The sequence below is a fragment of the Sander vitreus genome, chromosome 7, assembly GCF_031162955.1.
Source record: "Sander vitreus isolate 19-12246 chromosome 7, sanVit1, whole genome shotgun sequence".
NCBI lineage: Eukaryota > Metazoa > Chordata > Actinopteri > Perciformes > Percidae > Sander > Sander vitreus.
Window position 1 is genome coordinate 3,482,387 of NC_135861.1, and position 12,732 is coordinate 3,495,118.

The window sequence follows — 12,732 nt, forward strand, 5'->3', positions numbered from 1 at the left end:
AAGCAATGTGAAATAAAGAATGGTGGATACCATAAACGTCAGTTTATGCCAGTTCCAATTAAATACAGAGTAAATTAAGGTTTTTTTTAGAAGGTGGAAGGGTACAAATAGTTTCGGCTGGATATTCACAATCATTATTAAAGGTCCCATGACATGGTGCTCTATGGGTGCTTTTATATAGACATTAGTGGTCCCCTAATACTGTATCTGAAGTCTCTTTTATATAGGCCTTAGTGGTCCCCTAATACTGTATCTGAAGTCTCTTTTATATAGGCCTTAGTGGTCCCCTAATACTGTATCTGAAGTCTCTTTTATATAGACCTTAGTGGTCCCCTATACTGTATCTGAAGTCTCTTTTATATAGACCTTAGTGGTCCCCTAATACTGTATCTGAAGTCTCTTTTATATAGGCCTTAGTGGTCCCCTAATACTGTATCTGAAGTCTCTTTTATATAGACCTTAGTGGTCCCCTAATACTGTATCTGAAGTCTCTTTTATATAGGCCTTAGTGGTCCCCTAATACTGTATCTGAAGTCTCTTTTATATAGACCTTAGTGGTCCCCTAATACTGTATCTGAAGTCTCTTTTATATAGGCCTTAGTGGTCCCCTATTACTGTATCTGAAGTCTCTTTCCCGAAATTCAGCCTTGGTGCAGAATTATAGCCACTAGAGCCAGTCCCACAATGAGCTTTCCTTAGGATGTGCCATTTCTGTGTCTGTAGCTTTAAATGCTATTGAGGAGGAGAGAGGGGGGGCAAGGTGGAGGGTGGGGTTGTGTCCTTGACCAACTGCCACTTTGCTCGTTTGTAAGCCATGATGTCTCTCTCTTTCTCATGGCCGGGCCAAATTCTCTGGGCGGGCAAAGCAGAGAAAGGGGAGGTAACCTTTCCCCTTATGACATCATAAAGGGAAGATTCCAGATCGGCCCATCTGAGCTTTAATTTTCTCAAAGGCAGAGCAGGATACCCAGGGCTCGGTTTATACCTATCACCATTTCTAGCCACTGGGGGACCAGAGGCAGGCTGGGGGAACGCAGATTAATGTTAAAAAACCTCATAAAGTGAAATTGTCATACCATGGGACCTTTAAAGTAAATAGAATATCAGGCTTTTGTGAGTCACCCATCTTTTTTTTAAAGATAATGTTTTTGGGCTTTTTCGCCTTTAATTTGACAGGACAGTTAGGTGAGAAGACATGCAGGAAATCGTCACAGGTCGGACTCAAACGCTGGACCTCTGCATCAAGGCATAAACCTCCAAGTACATGTGCGCCTGCTCTACCCATTGAGCCAACCCGGCCATGAGTCACCCAACTATGATACATGTAATAGATCATTTTTTTTAAATTTTATGTCATGCATACAACTAACCTGCATGGGCTTTCACTAACATTTCAGCAACAAATCCTTAAAATAAAACTGGCTATAATGTGAATATCTTGGACTGTCTTATTTAAAAACATTTTGTCAGAAGAGGTGAAAATATCCACTATTTCACAAGAAACAAAATGACAGATAATATGCATTTTTATCTTTCTATATTATATATTTCAGCTTGATGAGGGCTTAGGCTTGGCATTTCTTTGGCTCAGATTGAATGAGTTTTTATGTGTTTTACACAGAAGTAATCTTGACCACATCTCCAGATTTAGGGAAGTTGTTTTCTCTCTTTGCAGGATGTTCTCATAATATGCACGGAATGATTCATTCATCTCCAGGCTGGTTAAAAGAACTGATTACCACATAACGTTTAGCCTGATTACCTCTTAGCCTGATAACACTTTACACCAGAGCACAAACACTCACATACACGCACACACACGCACACGCACGCACGCACACGCACGCACACGCACGCACACACACGCACACACACACACACACACACACACACACACACACACACACGCCTCTACATATGTACATGTAGAGGCTGTCCCAGAAGGAAACCCCTGCAAGAGATATTGACATACAGCACATAGATGCAGGACACTAAAACACACACACACACCCACACACACACACACACACACACACACACACACACACACACACACACACACACACACACACACACACACACACACACACACACAATACACATGCAAACATTTCATTATTCCTGAAGTTCTGACGTCCTGTGTGTGTGTGTGTGTGTGACTCACCTTGCGGCAGACATCAGAGTCTGCTGCTCTCTGAGTCAGTGCGATTACTGTGTTCTGCCCAGACTGTGATTTATGACTTCAAAACCTCACAGTATAGTTTGCTGTGCTTGTGGTAAGAGCTCATACCACATATTAAGTGTGTTGAAGGAGTGTATGTGCAGGTGAGGGAGGTTTTTAAGTGGAGGTTTGTGCTGTGATGACAATGAGCACTTGTTCTATATTAGTCTGGCTGTGTTTGCTGTCTTGTTGCTTGTGCAAAATCGCTGCCTTCAGTTCTGATGAGAAAAATGTGTCCAACTGTATTCAAAATGACCCATGTTCATATCTAGCTTTAACATGGCTGAGCAACAGGACTTATGTAATCATACTGCATGTGTGCTATGTGTCTGATAATTTGCTGCTGTAGCACTGACATTTCCCAATTTGGGATCAATAAAAGTCCATCTATCTATCTATCTATCTATCTATCTATCTATCTATCTATCTATCTATCTATCTATCTATCTATCTATCTATCTATCTATCTATCAATCTATCTATCTATCTATCTATCTATCTATCTATCTATCGTCCGTCTATCCGTCCGTCCGTCCATCCATCCATCCATCCATCCATCCATCCGTCCGTCTGTCTGTCTGTCTGTCTGTCTGTCTGTCTGTCTGTCTGTCCGTCCGTCCTCCGTCTATCTATCTATCTATCTATCTATCTATCTATCTATCTATCTATCTATCTATCTATCTATCTATCTATCTGTCTGTCTATCTATCTACATGTTTTTAAACTGTAACTAATTGCTTTATTAATGGTTTATAATTAATTTACAAATGCTTTATAGCTCAGTTATAAGTCATTAATAAGAACAACTTTTGAATTGCCAGGTTGTGTGAAGTTCCTTTGGCAGGTTAGGGTTCAGGTTAGTTAGAAATGTTTGCAATCCACTGAAAATCCACTGAAATTTCAAATGTTTCTTATTTCTAATGTGCCATCAAGTTCAAAGTTATAAATGTCAGCAAGTCATTAATAAAGTTTTTTTTTTTTTTATCCATCAAGTCAGTCTGGCAACCCAAAGGTTGTTCTTATAAATTAATTATAATGTATCTGTAACGCATTACTAGAGGATTGAAAAACAAATAATAATATGGCCATTGGTTGCAATTATAAACCTTGTATAAAGGGCTGATAAAGGGTGCCTTATTTAGTGAATAAAGAGTTACTGTCACGTCATCATTATTCATATCATATTATTGGCTCACTGTCACCTCATTTTGGACCTGTGTACTGTGGCCGTCCCTCAACCCTTCAGCCCCTCAGCCCTCTTTTCTTCAAATGTGTTTCTGTGTAACTGATTTGTCTGCCTCAGCTGGTCATAAAAGCCACTCTATATTTGACATGTCTAAATATGGACTCCATTCCATTTAATGAGAAACGTTTTTCCATAATTACTCTACTTTGTCACATGGGAGCCACTTTTATGTGCATGTGTGAGCGCCTTTGAGTTTGAGTCAGATGGGGGGATTAAGGGATGAGAGATCAAGGAATGCCAAGGAGACATATTTGTTGAATTACCTGCAAGTGGGGTTTAATGTTCTGTTTATAGGTTTAATCTAAGTGCTCAGGCCTCGTGTCTGTGGTTGCGCAGAAGAGGCAGAAAGTGAGTGCACAGGGAACAGTTAAACAATTTACCACTTTAGTGACACCAGAGAGAAGCTTTGTTATGAGGCTGTCAGCTGGGCCCTGACTCCCTGATTTTTAACTACTTTCTCTGAAACTATCACTCGGTCATTGCCCTTTTACATCCAACGTTGCACATTAAGGCTCTGTCTCCTACTATTTGTCACGATGTAAGCATCAGTCTGTTTTCAATCACTCTGCCTTACTTTGTGTCTTTTTAATGAACAAGTGACCAGAGACAAATAAGGATCACCTAACTTAAAGCGTAACTCTCGCCAAAATGCAACCTAGGGTCTTTTTGTGAATGTACCAGAGTCAAATTTTGAGTGGCCTTTTGAATGGGAGTGCTAGAGGCACTGCTATGCTAGCCTCAAAATAGCTACTTTTAAAACACTAAGAAGGCTCGACACAACATGAAACTTTGCTCCAAGTATCACCAGGGGCTCTACACATGAACTCCAGCATTGACAACATTGTTTGTGTTCACAGAGTTTACAAAAAAGAAAGGTTTTGAGCAACTCACGTTAGCAGTTGTTTACGCTATCCGGCATTTTCTCAGTCAAAAAGAGTCGATCTATGAATGCGAATGAACGGACTCCATAGAAGGAAATGTCATTCCTATATGAGGCTCCTTTTTCAACTACAAGGTCAATATTGTGTTTCACTAAAGACAAAACAAAGAATTATCCGTACATCTATATGGAACTAAGCTTTAGGAGCTTTCCATCTTTACTCTCCTCCCTCTAGACTATTTTTGACTGGCTCGATAGACGGCGACCGGAAGAACAACAGCTACAGTGAGTTGCTCAAAACCTTTCTTTTTAGTAAACTCTGTGTACACAAACAATGTTGTCAATGCTGGAGTTCATGTGTAGAGCCCCTGGTGATACTTGGAGAAAAGTTTCATGTTGTGTCGAGCCTTCTTAGTGTTTTAAAAGTAGTGATTTTGATGTGATCATAAAAGTGCCCCTAGCACTCCCATTCAAAAGGCCATTTCAATGAAAAACAAAGATACGGTAAATCTTAAAAGTGGCGCTTCCGTCCTAAATATGCTTTTAAACTAAAGTTTGACTCAGGTACATTCACAAAAAGACCCTAGGTTGCATTTTGGCGAGAGTTATGCTTTAAAGGCAGGGTTGGTAACTGTTTCCAATGTACACTTTTTTATATCTTGTTTGAAATGGTCTTTACACCCCGACAGCAAAAAATAACTTATGGGCTTTGAAAAAGGAGCGAAAAAGATATGTTGTCTGTCACACACCCATCACCACCTCACGGTCCGCTTGGAAAGAACCAATAAACTGCCTCCTTGCCCCGCTGCACGTACTCTACCCCTCCTGTGAACGAGCCTGAGCTCAGTCGATGCCGCATTGCTAACAGTCGTGATGTTTGCTTTAAACATTTGGTATGATAATATTAGGAGTTTGCTTACCGGTGAACAAGACATGAAGTAAAATTGCAGTCCTTTCCCTGTTCTGCTCTGAAGCAGCGACGCAGCGGTGCTCGTGCTCATCTGTGTGGGTCCGAGCCCCGAGGAGAAGCTACTTTCAAATCTTGCTAGCTTTTCAACATTACCAACCCTGCCTTTTGATAGAAGACACAAACATGCACACTTTGCACTCATACAAACGGTTGAGCCCAAGATAGACAGTTTTGCAGATACCTGGACTGCTTGTTTGGCAATAACAAATCTTTCTAAAATATATGTACAGTAGAAACGAGGTGCTATTCACTTGACGTCTCCAACAGGATTATCAGATTAATTTATTTATTAACCGAAAGTCCCGGAACGCAGTTTCAGTTCATTCTGTCCCACTTTAACCCCTGACTATAATGTTTGTTTGTTCTGCTTTATCTTTGTCTTCCGCACAATTACATGAATACAAGTGTGTGTGTGTGTGTGTGTGTGTGTGTGTGTGTGTGTGTGTGTGTGTGTGTGTGTGTGTTTTTGTGTATTTACTGCCTCTGGTGATGTAACTTCAACAAGCTGCATACAGATGATGTCACTGACCGACTGGACGAGCTTACAACCACAACAGCAACATCTGGCTCTTATTACTACAAACACACACACACACACACACACACACACACACACACACACACACACACACACACACACACACACACACACACACACACACACACACACACACACACAGATAGACATAGACAGAGGGGATGAAAAAAAGATCTCCCTGCCTCCTCCACTCCACTGTCATCTGTGTTTGCTCCAGGCTGCAGCCTCATTTCCCACCCAAAGAACTATGGGTACATGCTAGAAATCTGAGAAGGAGAAATTTGATCACAGAAGTCGCATTGACAAGGCAAGTAAAACCATGGCCTTTGCTGTTACATCTCTTTACACCCTCTGCTCCATGATCCTCGCCGGTTTGTACATTTACTTGATAGACATGCCCTGAAGATACACGTGAAAAACAATTGGTCAAATGTAAGTACTTTTGAAAAAAAATCATTCCTTTGCTTGGCAACATTGTGTGCACCCGGTCACTAAGTTGCTCAGAGGAGGAAGTTATGGCCTAGCATGAGTCATGCTTCAGTAGAGCGCTGGTCTGAAGACAACACAGCGGCCAGCAGCAACAGGAAAGGTCTCAGTATCCACAGGAAGACGTGTTAGGATGCCCACTGTGACCTGAGAGACCTACATTACCAGCAGACACAACTTCAGTACACAAGAAACCCTTTATTCTCATGGAGAGTGTACTGTTCAGTATAATGCACAGAGCAGCAACGTTAAAGTTGCTGCTCTGTGCATTATACTGAACAGTATATACCTAATTTACATTTCCATTTCATTAAAGGTCCAATGTGTAGGAATTTCTCCCATCTAGCGTTGAGATCATATATCGCAATCAACTCTCTCGCGCCACGCAGTTCAAAGTACGTATTACAGCTACGGTAGCCTTCACGCTTTTTTCTGATGACGCCGGTCTCTTGCTATTTTCAATATCCTTTTTCTTTTCTGGGCAAAGAAGGAGACTCCTGTTCCTGAAATTTGGATTTTGAATATGTGTGGTCCTCCATGTTTCCTTCTTCAAACTTGCCGGGGCCGGGAAGCAACGATACCCATTAGCAGCATTAGCAGCACTTGTGAGTTTATCGTGTGACAGCGAAAATGCAAAAGGCAGAGCAGTATGTCCTGTGTGTCCTTTACCGGCTAAAGTATTTCAAGATGGCGCATGAATATGGAGCGTCTGTCCCAGTTCATGCGAACGCAAATGTAAAATTTCAAGCCAAAAGGAATACTTGGAATTGATAGCGATGGTAAATATTCATGAAAAAGGACACGTTTGTGAACGGGCAACACAGATTTTGATAATGAACAACTAAACACGTTACACACTGGACCTTTAACTATAAATAAAGTGCTTGATTTTTAAGGAGGGTTTTTGTCATTTTTAAATTTAGGTAGTAAAGCTCCTGTGGTGTTAGAGAAATAGAATATATACTTTTCACAAAGGCTTTATGTAAGCACACTGTTTAAACAGGTGATATGGAAAACAATATTTGATTTCATGCATGTAAAAGATAATACAATAATAAACCTGGTCCATTTAACGCCCTGACTATGAAAATGTAATCCTTTACACAACACATTTCTTTGTTTCACAGTCAAACTTTATTACAGTGTCGACAGATGACAATAGGAATTGTACAATATTCTCTACAGCATTTTGAACATGTATCAAATTTTTTTTCCTTTGACAAACGTTTGAGCATAAACTGGGCAAAAACTGTCTGATGAAACATGGACTAAGTACAGTCCTTAGAGTAGCTGCTGATACTTTAGTTACTGAGCAGTTTTTCAACTACATAAGCAAGTTACTTTATATAAGATCAGTAAATCCACCTTTATTGTTATGTTGACATGGTGCAGGATAAAGTCTATTCCAGCAAGTTCCTGCCTGATTATGGTAAGTGTCACTGGTCTGACAATAGACTGAATATAATCATTTTCTCACAGTCTATGGGTCTGACAATGTGAAGTCAAGACAACCAACAGGGGCAGTTGCTACTCACTATACACAGTCATTTCTGTGTTTATGAGAGGTTAAGGTTAGGGAATGATTGTATCTTATATCTTGTTTGTTTAATCTGTACAAAAACTGAGGTTTTATATGGGTTACTGCGGGACTACGCAATGACTCCCCCGAGTCTCCGCTGGTTGCATGGCTGACATGTTTATTTGAATCAGTTTGAGTTGGATTCAGAACTTAAACAGACCTGAAACAGACAGGTTTATTAACGTAATTGATTGGTTGTCGCGAGTTAGAAGAGAAGGTGGAGGGTTACCCTTACTCTCATGATTTTGCCTTATTTATTTTTTTCGGGAGAGCCTCCAGTTGAGCAAGATCAGTCTCCGGGCTAGCAGAGATGTGAACACCAGGGTCCTCCTCAGTGCAACAGTTAAATAGAAAATAGCCTACTTTGTTGCCTGCTTTTTGCCTGCAAAAAGGCAGAAATATAAATGTATTCAAAACACTTTTTTTCATTTTTTCCCAAAAGATTTTCTTAATGTCTTCTTCAATCTGTAATCTCTTTTTATTCTCCTCCGCTCTAACTTTAACTTCCCCAAACCCTCGCCCTCCACCTCCCCCACAGCCTCCCCCACTCGTCCCTCAGTCCTCCCATCAGACTGCTGAACTGGGAGTAAAAGGGCAAAGCAGGGGCCGAACATTCTTGTTTCCTGAGCCAATGCTCAGCTGGAGAGCACACACACACACACACACACACACACACACACACACACACACACACACACACACACACACACACACACACTTCCCAAATGTCCTCTCCTCTCACCCTCTTCATAACATAACATTATTTCATCACTAGTCTGTCTGAATAATAACAGATAACAGGAAAGAGAGGACAGAGAGAGGTGTGAGGACATATACCCCCTCTCTCTTTTTCCCCTCAACTCTCTCTCTCTCGCTCTCTCTCTCTCACACACACACACACACACACACACACACACACACACACACACACACACACGCACACACACACACACACACACACACACACACACACACAAACAAACACACACACCCCAGGGTAAAATAAAAAGAAGATGGGAGAGATAGGTGCTCTGCTCGGGCCGGTCACATCATCCCAAAGGCGCGGTCATGACGTCATGTAAAAAAAAGAAAAGAAAAAGAGGCACAGAGCAGGAAGAGAGAGAGAGAGAGGAAGAGAGGGAGAGAGAGAGAGAGAGAGAGAGAGAGAGAGAGAGAGAGAGAGAGAGAGAGAGAGAGAGAGAGAGAGAGAGAGAGAGAGAGAGAGAGGCACACCCCCATCACCTCTTTCGCCGTACCCGTTTACCAATTAAGGCTCTCGTGGTGGGAGGACAGACAGAAAGAGAGAGAGAGCCCAGAGGAGAAGCAGAGGTAGAAAAGACCGAAAGAGCGGAGGGACTATCTCTTTTTTTCCCTTTACGCCACCAGCACAACCAATACACCCATTTCCCCCCGACGGGACTGCGCGTGGGGAGGGAGGTCCGGGACCTCTGTGCAGCACACACACACACACACACACACAGGCTGCTGCGCGCACTGACTGAGCGGACCGGAGATCACATCCGACTATACACATGTAAGTTTAGTCCCGCTGTAGACCTGTTGCTGTGTGTGTGTGTGTGTGTGTGTGTGTGTGTGTGTGTGTGTGTGTGTGTGTGTGTGAGAGAGAGAGAGAGCGAGTGATGCTGCCTGACTGCTCACTGTGGGAGATTTTCTCTCAGATGATTTCTCCTCTCTAAAATCTTCTGAATATGTGTCTTAAAGTTGTCTGTCATGTATGGCACACATTACGCACGGACGTTTCCAAATGTAGCCTATATGATTACGCACATGTAAAGCTTTGACGCTGGTTTACACAGGCGATTTATGGCTTTGATGCCGTCACACATATTTCGGTGCATATAGTCAAAGAAGCTGGCAGTGTGACACCGCGGTGGTCACAGCTGGATGATGTACATCTGGATGTAAAGCGCCGGAGCTCATCCATCCAGCTCTCCTCATTCCTACACTTACAGTTTGTTTATGGGCACGAGCACGCTCCTTGGGACTGAAGCATCTCTCCGGTGTTACAATTAGGGGCTCCGCACCAAATAAGGTAATACACTGACTGCACTGGAGCTTTTTACCGGGGGGGCAAGTGGTGGCCGCTTGCGCCCTCCACTGGCGAGCCACTTGGTCCATGTTCAAAAAAGTTTGAACATATGTCATTGCAGGGCTTTACTCATAAAAAACTTCCTTTCATTGTTAACATACCGAGGAGAAGAAAACAGAGAGTTTAGACCCTCACATGCTCCCATTTATCAATATTTTACTTTTTACTCTATGTACTATATGACATATTTCTGATTAATCAAATGAGAGGCTGAAATGGTTTAATGCTGTGTTTTTCCCCACCTTTCAATAAGTATAGGTGGCACAGTGCCACATGAAAGGTAGTTTGTGAACTGCATGGTGAAAGTATAGATTAGAGAGAACTAGGGCTGCAACTAAAGGCTTATTTTCCTTGTCAACTAATCGGTCAATTATTTAATCAATTAGTTGTTTGGTCTATACAATGTCAGAATATGGTAAAAAAAAAAAAATGTCAATCAGTGTTTTCCAAAGCCAAAGATGATGTTTTTTCCACAATTCAGGAGAAGGAGGGGTTTTAAATGGCATCAGGGTTGTCCCCCGGTAAAACAAGTGGACGTAGTGATGATATAAGCACACCAAAATCCTAATCATCTGTCACCCAATGTTTCTCCTCTCTTTTGCTTTTCTTTGGTAATCTGACTAACAGACTGCAATGTGCATCTTTAATCCTCAAAGTGAATGTAACCAGTTTTTTTCCCAACCTTTTCCGGCATAGATTCATATTTGGGTCATAACATTCTTGTACACCCTTCATTTAAAACACAATTGAGAAAAATGTGTTCTCAGATTGTTTACTGACTGTGTAGGCGCGGCCAAAAGTTGGGGAGAAGTTTCGATGACTGGTTGCAGGTTCTCATTTTCACAACACCTTTCTAACAAAGAGAGAGAGAGAGAGAGTCATGAAGAGAAAAGGAAGAGGCGAAGAAAGTGTGAGATGTAAACATGTAGACCAAACCTGTCCTTATTTGACACTTCTTGGCCTACTTTCACCTAACAAGTGCCACTAAGGGAAAAGCCATAACTATGCTGTAATCTGTGCTTCTGACTCGTTCTCTTGCCACACCACTCTGTGTGTGTGTGTGTGTGTGTGTGTGTGTGTGTGTGTGTGTGTGTGTGTGTGTGTGTGTGTGTGTGTGTGTGTGTGTGCCATGTGGTTAGTGGTGCGGCATGCAGTGTTCATCTAACTTCCTTTGCTGCTCTGCTTGCAACTGATGGGGTTTGGTTAGTGATGGTGAGAAGCTGGTGGCATTGCAGGCTGGTACTGTACTAACAGCAGTTAGTTATCGCTGCGAGGAGAGGCTGTTAAAGGAACACGCTGACTTATTGGGACTTTAGCTTAGTCACCGTATCCCCCAGAGTTAGATAAGACCATACATACCCTTCTCATCTCCGTGCGTGTCGTAACTCTGTTTGACACACCCACCGCTAGCCTAGATTAGCACCGATCCTGGAGGTAACAGGTTCCAACTAGCCTACTGCTCCCAATAAGTGACAAAATAACGCCAACATTTTCCTGTTTACATGTTGTGATTTGTGTAGTCACAGCGTGTACAAATAACAAGGTCACATGAGACACAGCTTCTCAAGTGCTGTGAGCAAATCACTCCGCCCAAGTAGCAGAAGTAGCAGTGCTTCGCCTTTTGAGAATATAGATCCCAGTATGTATACGGTTAGAAGATGGCTGTGTCTCATGTGACCTTGTTATTTATATGTAAATAGGAAAATGTTGGCGTTATTTTGTCACTTATTGGGAGCAGTAGGCTAGATGGAGCCGGTTACCTCCAGGATCGGTGCTAAGCTAGGTTAGCGGTGGGTGTGTCAGACAGAGTTACGACACGCACGGCGATGAGAAGGGTATGTATGGACTTTAACTCTGGGGGATACGGTGACTAAGCTAAAGTCCCAATAAGTTGCCGTGTTCCCTTAAACCCACATTCATCTCAACAATTTCCTGTCTGAACTCATCTAACTGTGTCTAATATACACCACAGGCTCTGCAGCATGCGTGATATTCATATTTAGCAGTTTATATGATAATATATAGGAATATGACCATCACATATCATCAAACTGCATTTGCTCTTTAGGCAATGCAGTTTTATTTGTATAGCACATTTCAGCAACAAGGCAAATCAAAGTGCTTCACATAAAACATTAAAAAGCAGTTAAAAACAATTAAAAATGTGCTAACGAGAATATAAAAACAGCTCAAATAGAATAAGACAGGTATGAAATACAAGAAAAAAGTTACGAAACTTCTCTGGAATTCCCTTCCACCAGATATTTGCAGCATAACTCTCTTTCCCTTTTCAAAACCCCGCTTGAAAATACATCTCTTCACACTTGCATATCCAACATGATCACCACTCATCTGTATTAAGTAATGTTCTGTTTGTTTTTACTATTATTATTACTATTTTATTGTCTTGTAAGGTGGCCTTGAGTGTCCAGAAAGGCGCCCGTAAATAAAATGTATTATTGTCAACCCTTGTGTTGTCTTCGGGTCAAATTTGACCCGTTGTCTAAATGTCTATATCAGAAATATGTACTACTACCTAATTTGGATTACCCAAAAAATAACACAGATGATTCCATACAACGCGCTTCGCAAGTACAACAAAAGATCGGCTCTCTACTTTCATTGAATTTTGTAAAAAATGTTAGCATTTGAAAAGAAAACAGTATCCCAACTGAACATTGACCCTTCTGTGATTATCCTTA

General features: G+C 41.7%; 1 protein-coding gene across 4 annotated transcripts in view; it reads left to right on the top strand.

Moving 5' to 3' along the window:
- The first annotated feature begins 9,164 nt into the window (after window positions 1-9,164).
- flna (filamin A, alpha (actin binding protein 280)) overlaps window positions 9,165-12,732 on the top strand; it is a 72,447-nt gene continuing 68,879 nt past the window's right edge. For 2 of the 4 annotated variants that reach the window (XM_078254217.1, XM_078254218.1), the window contains exon 1: window positions 9,165-9,454. The gene's annotated coding sequence lies outside the window, so the exon portion shown is untranslated. The remainder of the gene's footprint in view (window positions 9,455-12,732) is intronic. The other 2 variants (XM_078254214.1, XM_078254216.1) reach the window with 1 other exon arrangement.